Here is a 14,620-nt window from a genome sequence, read left to right on the forward strand (position 1 = left end):
GAGGAAGGAGATTGTATAGGGCGTCCCATCAGTGGGGAGAAGGGCTAGGGGAGAGCGGGGAGGAGGGGGCTCTCACATGGCCAGCAAAGCCACTCCGCAGTGGTGGGTGGCGGCAGTGAGGAGCATGTCCCAGGCGCCCTTGCTCTCCATGGCAAGCACTTGGCTCTTGTAGTTAGCCCAGCAGAGCAGTGCTTTCATGGCCTCTGCTGCGCACCTGCCCGCAGAGGAAAGGCCAGGTCACCCTGGGAGCCCTGGCCTTGGCTCCAGGTGCAGGGCAGAGGTGGGGGAAGTGGGAGGCAGTACCTGGTGGGGCTGGAGGCAGCAGGCTGATGCTGTTGGCATTGCCCCCAGAAGACAGCAACCTCCTCTGGCATCATCTCGAGAGCGAGGGAAATGCGGAAGAGCAGTGCCAGGAGGAGTTGGGGGAAAAACAGCTTCACCTCCTGGGGGCAGAGGGGCTGATGGAGAATCTCGTGCAGCGCCCTGGTTGCCTGCAACAAACACCCAAGAGACAGTTGTCAATGGTGAGATGGTGTTGCCCTGGCCGAGCTTGGGGCGTGAGGCTCAGGCGGTGCCCTGTGCCCCAGCAGATGCAGCGCAGTGTGCGCGCGGCCTGGCTGTCTGGGCAGGGCTAAGTCATGGAAGCTCTTGAGGCTCAGCTCCTGTTTGTGACATGGGCCCATCGAGCCTCCCTGCGTGGGCATGGACATCAACCTGGGGGCGGGGGGGGGGGGGGGGGGCAGCTCTCGCGTATCTCCTGTGTCAGCCCTTGCAGCCTGCTTGGGCTGTGCGTGGGCCCTGCCTGGCCCTGAGCCCGGCCCCAACCGCTAAGCCTGCCCCTAACACAAGCTTCCAGCCTGCTGAGGAAGGCCAGGAGATGCAGAGACCCAGGAGGCCAGAGAGCTGCCCAGGCAGGCCTCGTGCTTGTGCGCGCAGGGCTCCAGGCGGTGCTCGGCAGCCCAGTGCACTGGCCCAGCAGAGGCTAGACGCTGGGCAGAGCCCTGCTGGCCATGGCCCTGAGGTGTGTGTGCCCTGTGGGAGGTGCCAGCTTGGGGGGCAGATGGGGAAGGCGAAAGGGAGCGCTGCCTCTTGCCTGGGGAGGCAAGCGCAGCCCTGAAGGTGATGGAGGCCTCGCCTGGAAACTCACAGCCCACGAAAGGATGCCCGCGTTGTTGCTGATGCAGGCGGATGTCTTGCCCACTGGTGAGTCCTCCAGCAGCCTCAGTAGTTCAGGCAGCACCTTCTCTGCAGCGCTGGGCTCTGAGACCATCACCCGCCACATGGCCTTGGCAGCGCTGTAGGCCCCGAGCGCTCTGTCAGCAGGCTGCCTTGAGCGCGCCGTGGCCTGGCTGCCCTGGAGGGCCCAGGCTGGCCACCAGCCCTGCCTCTGCCCGCTGCCCTTTGCTAGTAACAGCCAGTGCGCCCTGCCCCACCAGCAGCACGTGGCCGAGCTGCAGTTCCTTATGGGGCAGGCAGGCACCAAGGTAGCCAGGCTCTGCGGCTCACTCGAGCAGCGCTCCAGGCAGGCCTGATCACCTCTGCCTGCTGCAGCCCTGGCTCATGCACCAGCACTGGGGCCAGTCCCTCAGCAGGGGTCCTGGAGATCTCCACCGCTCTGGTAGCCCCCATGGCATGAGCTCCCAAGGCTACTGGGCCCTGAGCCCTGCAGGCAGCTGAGCCCCGTACCTGTTGCATGCTGGCGAACAGTACAAGAGGCTCAGGACTGCCTCGTGAGGGTGTGCGCAGGTCAGCTCCAGAAGAGCCCTGTTCACGCTGTGCCGGGCAGACGCCTCTTTGATGGCCATCAGGCAGCTGCACATGCACCTCATGATGTTGGCCACCTGCAGGGCACATGGCATGGAGGGAGGCATTTCTCCAGCTCCCACCGACAACTGCTTCCCTTCCCACTGCTCCGTGCTGGCCTCAAAGGCTGTTAGGTGCCTGGGAGGGAGACCTGCATCCAGAGGAAAAACAATGCCCTGCAGGGCTCGAGCCCCGGCCATGCCAGCCGCAGGCGACTTACGTGCTTCAGCTGAGAGGCGTCCTCTGTCACCAGCACATCCAGCATGTGAGCGGCTGCCTGTGTGACAAAGGCACTGGAGCAGCTCATGGCCCTGATGGCTACGACAATGAGATCTGCTCTCTCCGACGGCTGGAGGTATTTTGCAAACATCTAGAGCAGAAAGGAGGCAGGGAAGAGAGATGCATCACACGCAGTGCCCTCGTGCTGCTGGCTGCTGCTCAGCTGAGCAGTGAGAGCGGCTCTGGAGAGAAGCGTGTGGCAGTGCTGCCTCTGTGCTGCCAGGAGAGCCAGGAGCAGGGGTTGAGCTGGGCTGGGTGATGGCCCCAGGCAGGAAGTGGGCGGCTGGGCTCAGGGTGCCCCTCTGCTGCTCCTGTGGGGAAGCAGAGCTCTGGTGGGGGGGGAGGGGGCCAGGCCACAAACTTGTGGCTAGTCCATGCTCAAGAACAAGGTGAGCCCCCTGCCCGATGATGGCAAGCACCCGTTAGTCCCCCTGTCAAAGGGTCCTTCTGTCCATCTGAGCATCATGCTGACCCCACGGCCGGCAGTCCCAGCAACGGAGACGCTCCTTACCGCGGTGATTTCCCTAACGTCGTTGGGCGGCGAAAGGCGGCTTTTTGCCTCTTCCCTGTCCTTTTGGATCTGCAGGTGCTTTGGGCTATCGTGGGACAGCTCCATGCCTGGACAGGAGGGGAGACACAGGGCAATTAGGAGGGAGGATGGTGACTCAGAGGTGGTACCCTGCAGGCCTCAGCGAGAAACGTTGCTGGCAGAGAAAGCAGGCGTGCCAGAAATGGATGGGGAGCAGGCTTTCCGGGGAAGTCCTGGGCCTATCGCAAGGCAGGTGGGAGGGGAAACGGCTTTTAAGACTACCACAAGGCAGATGCGTTTGAGCAGCCGTTCTAGTAGGAAGCGAGACACAAGCCCTAAGAGGAGCAGGGGCTGCTGAAGGTTTTCCAGCCCGTTGGTAAGCGGGCGAGGGATTCCAGCAAGGCAGCTGACGGCCCTGCGTGAAGTCTAGGAGGTGGCTGCTGTTTATTAAGTAGTGTGTGCATGCCCCCTCTCTCCCCAGAGAGCTGGCTACAGGTCACATCCCCCATGGCCTCCTGCTTATGGGCCCACTACACTGAGCCTGGGCTCTGTGGGCCCTGGCCTTTACGCAGTGCTTGCCCTGCGCCTACAATGCAGGAGTTTCTGGCGCTTTGCTGCTGCTGCGGAGAGTGGCTGAGGCAGCGCGGTGCCTTGCCTGCCCTTGCCTGGCTCTGTGCGTGTGTGGAAGGACTCAGCCTGCGGCCGCTTCTCTTACTTTCTTCCTGTAGGATGAACGTGTACAGGTGGTGAAGAGCTTCTGCAGCTCCGTGACTGGTGCCTTGGTCCTGGCAGGCACAGCACAGGATGACGTGTCCCACCAGCCCGCCCAGGATGGAGAACTGCTTCCTTCTGCAGTCGTCAGGGCCGTCACTGCTTCTTTCCAAGGGCGAGTGGACCTGGGGGAGGGAGGCAGGGCTGAAGGGTGCTGCTTGCCACCAAAGCCCCGAGGCCACATTTAAGCCGTGACTGGACCGCAGGTGAGCGGGAGCTGAGGCGGGCCTACCAAAGGGGCTGGGCAGGGAGGGCTGCCAGAGCTGTTGGGCCCACAGCGTGTGCCCAGGGCAGTGCTGCCCTGCCCAGGGCTGTGAGCAGAGGTGGCGTCTGAGAGAGCAGGGCCTGCAGAAGGAAGCCCACCGAGGCATGGCCAAGAGCATAGCTTCAGGGCAGGGCCTTGCTGAGTGCCCTACCTTGTAGCCAGGCTTCCCTTGGAGGCAGCGCGGAGCTGCAGAAGGCTCCGGAGCACCATGGAGGGGTGATGGGGCGGCTGGAGGTTGCCTGGACCTGAGGCGGCTTACCTTGAGCAAGGGAGGGATGACCAGGAGCTGCGTGAGCTCGGCAATGCGCCCCACAGCCCTCTGGCGCGTGGCTGCTTGCTTGGACCGGAGGAAGGGCAGCAGGACCTGGGAGGAGAAAAGCTGCTGGTCTGCGCGGTGACCTGCCAGCTGCTGCAAGCGAGGCAGCTCTGCTGATGCCTGCTCGGCTTTGCCCTTCAGCTCCTGGGAGCAGGAGCAAAGCCTGTAAGTGGGTTCTTGCCTTGCGAGTCCCCCCAAACTAGGGACAAGTCCCCTCGGCTGAGCGGCTGGAGCCGGGCAGGCAGCAGGCTCCCGTGGCCCCTGCAGCCTCTGCTGCTTGCCAGAAAGGGCCCGCTGGGCCCTCCTGTCGCAGAGGGCCAGGGGTTAGGGCTTTGCCTTCCACTGCAGGAGTCGGGTGGGCAAGAAAGGACTCTTGACTGCAGCCAGGAGACACTGGGCTTGCAGAAGAGCACGGTGGGGAAGCCTCGCTCCCCCGAGGGAGACGCTCCTCTCCCTGCAGCATGCTCTCTGCCCCTAGCGCTGCGGGGCCGAGCAGAGGGAGGTCCCCTCCAGAGAGTCCCTTTGTTTTGGGGTGAGAAACAGTCAGTCCCTGTGAAGGCCACTCTTTGCGTAAATGCCACACCTGCAGGATGTTCTGCAGCTCCAGGAGAGCAGGCGAGAGACATGTGAGCACCAGCGCCTGCAGCATGCTGTCCAGGGCAGCCAGCGTCTGCAAGGAAGACAGAGGCTTGTGGCACTTCTTCCCTGGAGCCCCCTGCCTGCAGGAGAGGGGCTTGAATCCCTGCAGCCTGAGGGGGCCACCCAGGTGCCCTGCGGTGCCCAGGGAGAGGGTTAGGGCAGAGGAGCTGCCGCACGAGGACCAGCTTGGCGACACTACACGGGGCCATCGGCAGGGCAAGGGGGAAAAGGCACGAGGGTGGGGAAGCCGCGCTGCAGTGCTGCTCTGGCTTGGAGCTTGCGTTCATCTCTCGGCACAGAGCAGCCGGGGACCAGCCCAGGGGGACTGTCGGGCTCTGCAGCCCTCGGCCAGGGCGTACCTTGGAGTAGAGGGCAGCCTGCAGGCTCTGCATGTGCTCTGTGGGAGGAAGGAAGAAGACCGCGCAGAAGCAGGACTGGAGGAGGCTTGTCTTCTGGTTGTGATCTAGCACCAGCTTCGCTTTGCTGCAAGGAGGGAGAGGCGCTGCTCAGAGCCGGGGGCTGACAGTGGCACCTCCAGAGCTCGTGGGCGGCAGAGCCTATGCTGCTAGGGCTGCGAGGTGGGGAGGCCCCTGGGGAGGCGCCTCTTCCTCCTGTGATGCTGGCCCAGGGACAGAGGACGGGCCGGCAGCATGTGCCCGATACCCTCTGCATCTCCTGCCTCAGCCTTCGTGAGCAAAGTCCAGAGACACTGGACAGGGCCCCGGGGCCCTCTCTGCCCTCCCGTCTCCAGCACTGTCAAGGCCCGTGCAGGGGAGAGCAGAGGCCCCGCAGACGCCTCGCTCAGACTGCCCCCGAACGGGAGATGCCGCCCAGCTGCAGCTGGTGCCGTCAGGTCCGTAGGCTGTGGAGGCCTTGAGCAAGGCAGGGGCTGGGGCAGCTACCTCATTGCAGCGATGGCGAGGAAGGCTTGCTGCCGCACCGCAGTGCTCAGCTGCTCCACGGGCTCCTCTCGCAACAGCACCTGGAGAGCGCAGCGAGGACGCGGCGTGGGAGCTGTCAGCAGCCAGCGAGGAGCCTGCCAGGCTGGCAGAGCCCAGGTGCCCCCGTCGCACCCCAGCGCTGGCACCCAGGGCAGCCCCCTCGTTGCCCCGCTCTCGGTGGCTTCTGGAGCCCTGCAGTGGGCAGGGCTGCGCTCACGAGCAAGGGCTCCCCACCTTCCCACGCTCACGCACCCCAGTCCTGGCCTCCCTGGTGTGCCAGTGCCCGGCTAGGCTTGCCCACTCCCCCAGGCCCCGGCCTGCGCCCTCACCTCGATTGCCTTTGCCAGATCCACCCTGCACAGGAAAAGCAGGACCCGCAGCAAGACATCGGTGCTGGCGCCTCTGCAGAGGATGCACACGTCGGCCAGAAACTGCAGCTTCTCGGCCTCTTCCTGGCAGCAGCAGGACGAGAGAGACGGAGAGCATAAGTGCGCCAGAGGCATGGGCAGCAGCACCGGAGCGTTTGCGGCCACGCAGTGGTGCGTGGCGTGCCTCTACGGGAGCAGCTCTGCACAGCCAGCAGCCCTTGCGGGGCCGCCTGAGCGTTGCACGTGCAGGGGCCACCCACCAGGAGATGCAGGCACAGCCCAGGCACAAGTGCCTGCCGTTACCTTGCCTCCGCTTCGCAGAAAGGTGCGCATGCTTCCCAGGGCTTCCTCCTCTCCTGGCAGAAGCTGCCCTAGATGTGACCAAGAAAGAGAGTGGGCAGAGCTGTCGGGGCTGGCAGGAGACAGGGACCAGTTGAGGCCTGTGCCCAGCTATGGGCTCGCAGCCCCCGGTCCTGCCCAGCCCAGGGGTGCCCACTCACTCACCTGGCTGCAATGGCTGGAGCGAGCACTGCTCCGGCTGCGAGCTGCTCCCTGAAGGGCCTCCATCCTCCTCCTCCTCCTCCCAGGCAACCCTGGTGGAGGTGGAGGGTCCACCCTCCTCCTCCTCCTCCTCCTCCTCCTCCTCCTCCTTCTCCTCCTCCTCTTCCCAGGCCCTCCTGGGGTGGCTCTCTGAAGGGCCTCCGTCCTCCTCCTCCTCCTCCAAGGCTTCCTTTGGGTGCCTGGGAGGTCCATCCTCCTCCTCCTCCTTCAAAGCCACCCTAGGGAAGCTGATGGAGCCATCCTTCTCATCCTGCCAGGCCACCCTGGGGAGCCTGGGGGATCTGTCCTCCTCCTTCAAAGCCACCTCAGGGCAGCTGACAGAGTCGTCATCCTTTCCCTTCTCCCAGGCTACCCTGGGGTGCCTGGGGGGTCCATCCTCCTCCTCCTTCAAAGCCACCTCAGGGCAGCTGACAGAGCCATCCTTTTTCTTCTCCCAGGCTACCCTTGGGTGCCTGGGGGGTCCATCCTCCTCCTCCTCCTTCAAAGCTGCCCTAGGGCAGCTGACGGAGCCGTCCTTCTTCTCCTTCAAAGCCACCCTAGGGCGGCTGACGGAGCCATCCTTCTTCTCCCAGGCCACCCTTGGGTGCCTGGGGGGTCCATCCTCCTCCTTCTCCTTCAAAGCCACCGTAGGGCGGCTGACGGAGCCATCCTTCTTCTCCCAGGCCACCCTTGGGTGCCTAGGGGGTCCATTCTCCTCCTTCTCCTTCAAAGCCACCCTAGGGCGGCTGACGGAGCCATCCTTCTTCTCCCAGGCCACCCGGGGGTGCCTGGGAGGTCTCTTCTCCATCCTGCAGGGAGGAAGAAAAGGGGGCCATTGGGAATGGAGGAGCCTAAGGCCAGGCCTGGCACCTGGAAACAGTTGCACTGTCCCCCTGGGCTTAGCAGACAGCCTGGCTGGAGAAGGCCGAGCCCACGGCTGTGGCTTTTCCATGCGAAAGGTGTCATTTGGAAAATGCCCGCAGGCTTTGCCAAGATGTTCTTGGAAGGAAAACCTTTCGCTAACCCCACCAGCAGAGGGTGGTTCCCTGCGGGACATTGGCGTCCCCCTGCCCGCTGCAGGTGTGCTGGGCCCTGGCGCCAGCTCTCCTGCACCTTAGCTCCAGCCCCACCCCATCACCCTGCCTGCTCCTTCCTCTCCTGGCCATGGCCATGGCCAAGGGCCCCCTTGAGGCCCTGGGGAGCTGCTCAGCCCCAGCCCCAGCCCTCTTACCCAGGTCTGAGCTGGGGGTGCCTTGGGGAAACGCCTCGCACTGCGGGGCTGCCCGGGGCGACAGGGAAAGACATCGCGCGCTCAAGGGCTCCTTCAGCAGCCCTGCGTGCTCCTTCCTTTCCTGTTGCCGTCCTCCCGGACACTGCCTTGCTCATGCCATAGTGGTGCCCAACAACACCATGGGGCGCCATGGGGTCACAAAGGCCCCTGCTGTGACCCGCCGCCCTAGGGAGGGGCAGGGCACATCCCTTCAGGGGCGCAGGGCTGCCTGCCCCTCGGCCACCTCTGTCTGCCTCTGCGCCTCCATGGGGCTCTGGTCACAGACTCACAGAGCGGTGGAGGTTGGAAGGGACCTCTGGAGATCATCTAGTCCAACCCCTCCGCTCCAGCAGGGTCACCTAGAGTGGGTTGCCCAGCACCCTAGCCAGATGCCTTTTGACTATGGCCACGGATGGGGACTGCACGACCTCGCTGGGCAGCCTGTTCCAGCGCTCCGTCACTCCCACAGCAAAGACGTTTGTCCTCGGGTTCGGACGGACCTGCCTGTGCTTCAGTTTGTGCTCACTGCCTCTCCTCCTGTCAGTGGGCCCCTCTGACAAGGCTCTGGCCCCATCCTCTTGACTCCCTCCCTTCAGATATTTCTACCCATTGGTCAGATCTCGCCCCCCCCCCTCCCAAGTCGTCTCTTCTCCACGCTGAACAGGCCCAGCTCTCGCAGCCTTTCCTCCTATGCCCCCATCCCTTCAGCATCTGAGGAACCCTCAGCTGCACTCACTGCACTAGCTCCATGTCTCTCTTGTATTGGGGAGCCCACCCCTGCACCCAGGACTCCAGGCGAGGCCTCACCAGGGCTGAGGAGAGGGAGAGGATGACCGCCCTCAACCTGCTGCCAATGCTTTGCCTACTGCAGCCCGGGAGATCGTTGGCCTTCTTGGCCACAAGGGCACGTTGCTGCCTCGTGCTCGACTTGCTGGCCACCTGCACTCCCAGCACCTCACTCCCCAGCCTGTACTGCTGCACCAGGGTGTTTCTCCTGCAGGGCAGGACTCTGCCCTTCCTTGGCTTGAACTTCATGAGCTTCCCCTCTGCCCATCTCTCCAGCCTGTCGAGCTCCCACTGAACGGCGCTACGACCCTCCAGGGTTGCAACCGTACCTCCCAGTTCAGAACAGCCGCAAACTCGCTGAGGGTGCACGTTGTCCCTTCAGCCAAGTTTCTGAGGAACAACTTGAACACGATTGAAGCCAGTATCGACCCCTGGGGTACCCCACTCGCTATGATGCACTAAGGCATCCAAAATAACTGTAGATGTCTGCCATGCAGATAATTAAGATGATCCCCAGGATAGGATTTAAGATTTACATCTTAATTTGGGGGGGGGGGGGGGGTGCGTGTGTAAAACTGCGTGTGAGCAGGAGCCCTTTTCTATTCACTAGGGACATAGTCGTTAAGGTCAGTGTTATCTCGAGAGCTATTCACAACGTGCCAAGTGGACACACACTGTTTGGTCAGCTTGGTCTGCCATTTTCCTGATGTACCAAAGCCAATACACAGCCTAAATAAGACCCCCCCCCCCATCTCCAATCATTAAAGGAACAAATGCAGTAAATACCAGTGTTTTTTCTTGGGGAATGTGATGTCCTTTTTTCCTACTATTCCTAATTAGGCTCGAAGCAAAAAGAAGACGAGAGAGTGTTTCCAAAATAAAAGGAGTGTGTTTATTTTATGTTTTTCTTGAGGGAGTAGTCAAAGAAGCTGTTGTTCTCCTCACTAGGCAATGACTTCTTCGTGTCGCCGTGCCTCACCTGAGGGGATCTGTTTCTAGCACAGACAACAACAACAACAGCACAAGTTAGAGCAGCAATTCTACTTCGCTCTCCTGTCTCCAAGTGGCCACAAATCAAGCACGCCCTTTAATTTGCTTCCATTCTCCAAGCCTTTGGGGCTGAAAGAATACCTCCTTTTCTTCTCTCTTCAAGTATGGCACCTCCTAGCTCCAGCTGCTGTTGAAGGACACCGAGACTTGCCTTGTTCCCCTTTCCCACAGCACTTCGTTCCAGGCAGCTCTCTCCTACCTCTCTCGGCTGTCTCTTTTCCTTCCTGAAGAGCCCTCCTCCAGGCTCCCGTTCCTTTAACGGAAAGGGTCATCTCTTTGACTAGTCTGGTCATGCTTTTCTACATCTTTCTCAGTTCCAGGAAATCCTCTGGCACCCCAGTATTTCACAGAGTCACAATTGGAATTCGGGATTTCGGCTCACCACGTGGTGAGAGTCCTTTCCAGATGCTTTGATACACGCCTAGCACACGTGAGACTACATTTAGACAGGATTATCATTTTCCTCCGGTGGCAGACATAACGGCTAGAGACGTGCAGTCCTTCTGCAGTCCCACCGCTCTCTGGGATCGATTGGGTGAAGGGCTCTCTGGAAGGGCCCGTTTTTCTCCACAGCCTAGGGAGGGAGCCCGGAGAAGCAGTTCAGACCTTAAGTTTGGCTTCCTAAAGTTAGATGAGATAACTCCACCCCAGTTACTAGCCTAATGGGTTTTAAGACTGTCGGCTTCCTATCAAAAAGCCGCTTTTTTCCTTTTGCCTTCCTTTCCTGCTGTCTGCCTTCCTTTCGAGCCTCAGTTACGGGCACAGAAGATGGGGTTAACATGTCTTGGAAACCACACAGGACGTGTCTAAGGGGAGGAAGGGAAAGGAGAAAGACTGCAACAAGGAGGCCTAAGGCAGATGTAAGGCAGCAAAGATAACGGCAAACTGATACTAGCTCAGAGAGCCCGACACGGGCCTGTACGAACTCGGAGCGGTCCCGTATGAGCCCGTAGGGCCCAGCACGAGTCCGTTGGAGCCCCTAGGGCCCAGTGCGGGCCCGTACCAGCCCACAGGGCCTGGCACAAGTCTGTATGAGCACGCAGAGCCTGGCGTGGGCTCGTACGAGCCCGTAGAGCGCTGTGCAGGACCGTACAGAATCACAGAATCACAGAATCGTTTAGGTTGGAAGGGACCTCTGGAGATCATCTAGTCCAACCTCCCTGTTCAAGCAGGGTCACCTAGAGCATATTGCCCAGGATCACACCCAGACGGCTTTTGAAGATCTCCAGCGAAGGAGACTCCAGCACCTCTCTGGGCAACCTGTTCCAATGCTCTGTCACCCTCACAGTGAAGAAGTTTTTTCTCAGGTACCAGCCCACAGAGCTCGGCACGGGCCCATATGTGCTCAGCACGGGGGTGTACAAGCCTGTAGAGCCCCAAACAGCTCTGTAGGAGTCCACAGAGCCCCGTGCAGGCCCATGGAAGTCCATAGAGCCCGGCAAGGGCCCACCCGAGCTTGGCGGGGACGGGGGGACAGCGAGGGGGACACTGAGGGGGGACAGCGAGGGGGACACTGAGGGGGGACAGCGGGGACCGCGTCCCTGGCGCCGGCAGACCCCGCCCCGCCGCCCGCCCGCCCGCTCGGCGGCGCCCACGGCCGCCGGACGCCATCTCCGGCCTCTCTCCGCTCCCTCCCGCCCTCCGCCCGGGCCGCCGCGGGGATTGGCCGGCCGGGCCAGCTGCCTCTCGGCCATTGGAGGGCGCCTGCGCGCCGCCCGCCGCTGATTGGCGCCCCGCTCCCGCCTCTGGCCGGGGGAGGGGGGAGCGAGCGGCCGGCGGCGAAGATGGCGGCGGGGTGGCTGGCTGTGTGGTGGCGCCTGGCGGCGGCGGCCGGGTCCCGTCGCGTCGCGTCGCGTCGCGTCCTGTCTGGTGCGGTGGCGCGGCGCTGCTGGAGAGCGGCAGGCTGCGGGACGCGCGGCGGGTCGTGGCGCAGCCGGGCTCGGGGGCGGCGGGGGGGCCGGGCCGGGCGCGGGGAGGCGGTCGGGGCGGCCGGTCGCTCTCGCCTGGGCAACGCGCAACGGTTGTGGCAGCGCCGTTGGCAGCGCGGCGGGACCGAGCGGGACGTGCGCGATGGTGCCGGCCGCGAGCTGCTGGCAGCACCGGCGGGCGCCGCGGAGGAGCGAGCGCCGGCAGCGGAGCGCTGGGTGTCTGCGGGCGCTGTTTGCCGGCCCGTGCAGCGAGTGCCCGGCGGGCTGCGGGCGGCGCCGGAGGAGGGAGCGTTGGCAGCCGGCAGCCGGGCTGTCCGGAGCGCCGGGGAGGGGGCAGCGCTCGGGCAAGGGCTTCCCTGGCGGCCCCGAGGCGGCCGGGTGGCGCTTCCCGCCCCGCCGGGGGCTCGTCCGCTGCCGGGGGCGGCAGGTTTCCAGCGCGGCTGCCGCCCTCCCTCGGGCTTTCTTCGGGGGCGGGTGTTGGCAGGCTGGTTCCCAGCCCTGTGGGAGCCGCTGGAGCCTGGTGGTGGCGCGGCGTGTGGTGGCGCTGGCGCGGGGTCCTTCCTTGTCTGTCTGTCTGCCCGTGCAGAGCTTTCAGCCTTTGCTGTAGAAAGTGGAATCAGAGCGTATCATTTGGCCAGGGGGAAAAACCATCTCCTTGCCTGTGAAGCGTATAAGTAGAAGATGTGTTTTACCGGCGAGGCTGTTTTGGGGTTTCAGCTGCCTGGGGAGCTGAGAAGCGTAGTGGGAGCTGTGTCCTGTCTCTGCAAGATCTCTGTCTGCTTCCTTTGTGGCTGCTGAGAGCTGACGTGCTCACTGAGAGCTCGGTTGTGTTTCTCAGTTGTGTTTCTCGGTTGTGTTTTCTGTTGCCTGGGTCAGTTCAACGTGGCCACTTTGTCTGTCTGAGGGGGCAACTGGGGCGTGCAGCTCCCGCTGCCGGAGGGCTGTGGGGTGTTTCAGTTCCCAGTAGGTCATGACCAACTGGGTTTCGCTCCCCGGGGCTCCTCTCCGCAGGTAAGGCCAGTGGGAATGTCTTGTGCCAGGGGAAGGGGCTCTCTGGGACAGCTCTGGCTGGGCTGCAGTGTCCTGGAGCGTAGGAGGGGCTGGAGGACTTTGGACTTGCTTCTCTTTGGCTTTGCTTTTTGGAGTTGTTTAGCAAGCTCCCGGCCTGGGCTTCCCAGCAACCTGTGCTTGTGGCTGCCCCTTTTTGGGGAGCTGTTGGGCAGTTGCTGCGAAAGGCAGCCCGGAGAGTCTTGGTGTTGCGGAGAGTTGCATTGTGCAACTGTTTCTTGCAGAGTAGAGAACGTGGCGCTGGAAAACGAGGTGGGACATGTCTGCGAGCTTTTAGCTAAGGAGGAAAGCAGTGATTTGGGGCAGAACCTCAAGAGCTCCCTTGCCTTTTCAGGGAAGCCACGGGCACTAATACAGGAGAGGGAGTGTGAGTTGTGTGCAAGAGCTGCTGTTGCTGTGTTGTGGTGCAGTGCCAGACTCGAGAGAGGGTCTCTCCTTTTCTAGGTGTCTGGGCGTCCCCTGCAGCCCACGCAGTAGGAACGATGTGTCCCCTCGGCATTTCTGTACTGTGCCGGCGCCTTCTCCCTGAAGGCAGGCCTCTTGGTGTTCAGCGCTGTCGCCTTGCACACGAAGGAGGAGGAGAAATGGGCCTGAGCTGCGTATGGGAGGAAGAGGCTTTTTGCCCATCCCTGGCACCGCGCAGAGAGCAGCGGCGCTCGGGCTCCTTCCGAGACCTTTGAGGCCTGGTAGGTGCCAGACAAGCTATGGCTCTGGTTTTGATTTATTTCATTATTGTTTTTTCATATTTGGGGCCACTAGTTGTGTGCGTTTCTGCTCTGTTTTCAGCAGGAGCCGTGCTCTGTGGATGCGCTGAAGGCCAGAAGGCAGAGCCGCAGTGCGCAGAGCCCCAGCGCCCGCTCCCCGGGGGGGACGCGGGGTCGGGCCCGAGTGTTGAGAGAGGGGAAAGTGCCTGGTCCTGCTCTTTCTTAAGAGCTCTGTTTTGTTTTCCTAGGTGCTGGTTGCTGGCAAGAGCTGCTCTTTCGTCTCTTGCCCACCCCTCCCGCAGCTCTCTGGGGCCCCAGCTTCAGACTCCAGCTGCACTGAGGAAGTGACCTGCTTTCCCAGAGACCCCCCCCCACCACCCGAAGGAGCAAGAATCCGGCTTTGGCCTTCACGCACCCCTCCAGGAGCTGCCGCAGCAGGAAGGCGGCCTGCGCCTGCCAGCTCGTCCCGCTCCCCAGGAAGCGCCAAGTGGGACTCGGGCACGGTGGCACCGCGCGAAGGTGTTTGGGCTCTGGGCAATAAAACTTGGCGCGAGCCCCAGCTGAGGCGAGGTGCCACGTGCTGTGTTCTGTGCGCGGTCTCTGTTCACGCCTGCTCGCAGCTTGCCGAAGGCTGCGTTCTCCCTGCTCGGGGAAGAGCTCCTGGCTGCAGCGCTGGAGCGGAGAGGGGGCAGCCGGCAGCCGGGGCCATCTCGCTGCAGTAGGTGAGAGCTCCTGTCCCAAGGGGCTGTTTCTCCTCGCCCCCAGGTTGGCCCTTCCTTTGAGCAGGGGCCCTGGCAGCCCAGCTCCAGCCCGGGAGGCCGCGGGGAAGGCCGGGGCGACGAGGGAGCAGCGAGCGCTCCTTGGCCTCAGGGCTTTGTGTGGGGGCAGCCGCTGGGCAGGGCTTTTTTGTGCCCCCACCAAAGCCCTGAGGCTGGGGAGTGGGGGGGTCTGGGCTGAGGCCTGCCCCTGCTGCCCTTAAAGGCAAGGTTGAGAGGCTTTAAGGCTCTTCAAGTCTCTGGGGGCTCTTCAGGGAACTTGGAGTCCCTTAACTTCTTCCCAAGGAACTCCCAGTTACTTGAGGAACCACCTCAGGGACTCCGCCCCCCTGGGAGACCTCTCTTCTTCAGTTCTCCCAGTTCAGCTGAGTCCCTGAGGTGGCTCTCCAAGTAACTGGGAGTTCCTTGGGAAGAAATTGAGGGACTCCAAGTTCCCTGAAGAGCCCCCAGAGACTTGAAGAGCCTTAAAGCCTCTCCACCTTGCCTTTAAGGGCAGTGGGGGGCGTGGGGGCCAGGCCTGGCCCCCATTGGGCCACACCCCCCCCGGGAGCCAGTGGGGGCCCTGGAGGCCCCTGGGCTCCCTAGCC

The 14,620-nt window shown here is 62.8% G+C and overlaps 1 long non-coding RNA gene across 1 annotated transcript; it reads left to right on the top strand.

The window, feature by feature from the left end:
* Window positions 1-11,270: 11,270 nt before the first annotated feature.
* LOC138067410 (uncharacterized) lies at window positions 11,271-13,849 on the top strand. Its single transcript, XR_011141270.1, has 3 exons — window positions 11,271-11,426; window positions 12,998-13,239; window positions 13,506-13,849. It is a non-coding gene; the product is annotated as an uncharacterized lncRNA (long non-coding RNA).
* Window positions 13,850-14,620: the final 771 nt, after the last annotated feature.

This window comes from Struthio camelus, chromosome 5 (assembly GCF_040807025.1).
Source record: "Struthio camelus isolate bStrCam1 chromosome 5, bStrCam1.hap1, whole genome shotgun sequence".
Lineage (NCBI taxonomy): Eukaryota > Metazoa > Chordata > Aves > Struthioniformes > Struthionidae > Struthio > Struthio camelus.